A 3,158-nucleotide genomic window follows, 5' to 3' on the forward strand; every position below is an offset into this window, starting at 1 on the left:
GTTAATTATTTTTTAATCCATTGATTTTTTTTTTTATATAATAAAGAGAAACCTTGACTTGTTGTTCCACTTATTCATGCATTCATTGGTTGAGTCTTGTATATGCCCTGACTGGGGATGGAACCTGAGTGATTTCTTGTACTTCCAATTTTAAATTTACTTCTCTGTCTCCTGGACTATCTTATAAATCTCAAGGTCGTGTCCCTTGGCTCCATTCATCTTTGTGCTATCAGGACTTTTTATAAACTGGCACATACTAAGTGCTCTATAAGTAGCTGAATGAAAGAACAACAGACTGAAAATACCAACTTTGCATAATTTTATAATACCATCCACCATCTGCATTCCTATTTGTCACTTAGCACTATGCTTTATGGTATCCCACCCCCTGGCCCCCCCAATACAGGATCCTGTCTAGGATCACACATGGCATTTAGTTGTCACATCGATTGGTTGCCTCATGCTCGTGCCACAACCGGGGCTGCGGATTGAACTTGCAGCTGAGGTATGTGCCCTTGACCAGGAATCGAACCTGTGACCCTTCGGTTCTCGTGCTGACACTCTAACCACTGAGCAAACCGGCCAGAGCTATTGATACTCTATTGCTGCCATAACAAATTACTACAGACATAGTGACTTTAAGACAACATAAATTTACCTTACAGTTCTAGAGGTCAAAAGTCTAAAAGGGCCCTAGTTAGTTTGGCTCAGTGGATAGAGCGTCGCCCTGCGGGCTCAAGGGTCCCAGGTTCGATTCCGGTCGGGGGGGGCATGTACTTTGGTTGCGGGCACATCCCCAGTAGGGGGTGTGCAAGAGGCAGCTGATCGATGTTTCTCTCTCATCGATGTTTCTAACTCTCCCTCTCCCTTCCTCTCTGTAAAAAATCAATAAAATAAAGTCTGAAAGGTGTCTCACTGGGCTAAAATCCAGGTCCCAGCGGGGTTGTATTTCCTTCGGAAGGCTTAAGGAGAAAATTTTGTTTTCTTGTCTTTACCAGCTTCTAGCAGGTGCTTACTCCACGTCTCCTGGTCCCCTTCCTGCATCATCAAAGCCATCAATGTTACATCTCTCTCGTAGTCACATCTTTTACTAACTCTCTCCCTTCTTAAGGACTCTTGTGATTACATTAGACCAGGGGTGGGTAACCTTTTTATGAGTGCATGCCAAAACCAGCAAAATCTCTGAGTCAAAATTATTCTGTGTGCCAACCCTAATTTTTTGAGAACATGTTACACCTACTTGGTATCTCTTAGAGTTGTACGTATGTGAAGAACCTTGAAGAAATAATAGAATTCATTCGAGTGACAAAAACAGTATATTGCCCTAACCAGTTGGCTCAGTGGACGGAGCGCCTTCAGAGATATGCACGAGCTACTACTTTCATCCGTCAGGCTACTCCTATTATGAGACTTAATAAAATTCATCACTGAGAACAAAGATTCACTATTGTAAATGGAAGATTATAAGAGAGGGTTTCGTGTGCCAGCAAAAGTTGCTGGCGTGTCATGTTTGGCACGCTTGCCAGGGGTTGTCCACCCCTGCATTAGACCCACCCAGGTAATCCAGGATAATCTTTCTGTTTTCAAGTTAGCTATTAACTCTCTTCTGCCATACAACATGACAAGTTCTAGAGACTAGGACATGAGCATATGTACTGGGGTATTATGCTGCCTGCCACCATATATATTTTGAAAATATTCTATCTGGAAAGCACTTTGGTAAATGGAAAATCAGAATTCTTCCTCACTCCTTGAAACAAAGGTTTATGGTACTACTGGATAATTCCTAGCAATATTTTTTCCTGGTAAAGCAGCAACACCTAGTGTCTCTCCATATAAATTTCAACAGTAAACATAAAATGTCCTATAATTAAAAAGGTAAACTAGAAGATGTAGCTCAGTGACTGTGGTGTAGAAATGACATTCTCATACTCACAGAGAGCGAGGGATGTTGATTCTCTGTATGGTCTTTAGACTTACTATGAGCCCCCACATCCATGCATATATCCACAAGTACTTCTGTTTGAGGCATGGCACCACACTTGGTTCTCTGATAGATGCAGAATGATAAGAACATCCTCAAGTTGCTTCCAGTCTTATTGGGCAGATGAGAAACACCTGGCAATTAAAGCATATGTACCCAGCATGGCCAGCATGTCTCAGTGGTTGAGTGTTGATCTATGAACCAGGAGATCATGGTTCGATTCCTGGGCCGGGCACATGCCTGGGTTGGGGGCTTGATCCCCAGTGTGGGCATGCAGGAGGCAGCCGATCAATGATTTTCTCTCATCTTTGATGTTTCTATCTATCCCTCTTTCTTCCTCTCTGAAATCAATAAAAATATTTTAAAAATCTTAAAGCATATGTACCCATTTCCAAAATACTGAGGACTGATAATAACACTTAGTTGTACACACATCAAAATTCAAAAGAACACTGGTTGAAGCAGCAGAGAAGTTTATTTTTTGCTCATGTGAAAGAATTGGTGCAGCCACAGTCTGGCAGATCCTCAAAAAGTTAAACATAGCCCTAGCTGGTTTGGCTCGATGGATAGAGTGTCGGCCTATGGACTGAAGAGTCCCAGGTTTGATTCTGGTCAAGGGCACATGCCCTGGTTGCAGGCTCAAACCACAGCCGATCAGTAATTCTTTTCATTGATGTTTCTATCTTTCCCTTCCTCTTTGAAATCAATAAAAATATATTTTTAAAAAAGATTGCCCTCTGTTATTATTTTTTAAAGTTAAACATAGAGTTACCATATGACCCAGCAATTCTGCTCCTAGGTAGATTTACAAGAGAATTGAAAACATAATTCCAAACATAACGTGTACACATAATTATATACATAATGTTTATAATAGTATCTAAATATATAAAGAGCCAGGGGCCATTGCAACTGAACGGACAACTGAACAGGCTGTGTGGGGTGACCAAGACAGCAGGGGGGTAGTGAGGAATGACCAAATGACTGAACAGCAGGCTGTGTGGGGTGACCAGGCCGGCAGGGAGGGCAGTGAGGGGCGATCAGGACAGCAAAGGGGGGCAATGAGGGGTGACCAGGCCAGCAGGGTGGGCAGTTGGGGTAACCAGGCCGGCAGGTAGAGGCACTTAGGGGGGCTCAGGCTGGGGGGGGGCAGTTAGGGGGGACCAGGCCAGAA

This window comes from Myotis davidii, unplaced genomic scaffold (genome assembly GCF_000327345.1).
Source record: "Myotis davidii unplaced genomic scaffold, ASM32734v1 scaffold705, whole genome shotgun sequence".
NCBI lineage: Eukaryota > Metazoa > Chordata > Mammalia > Chiroptera > Vespertilionidae > Myotis > Myotis davidii.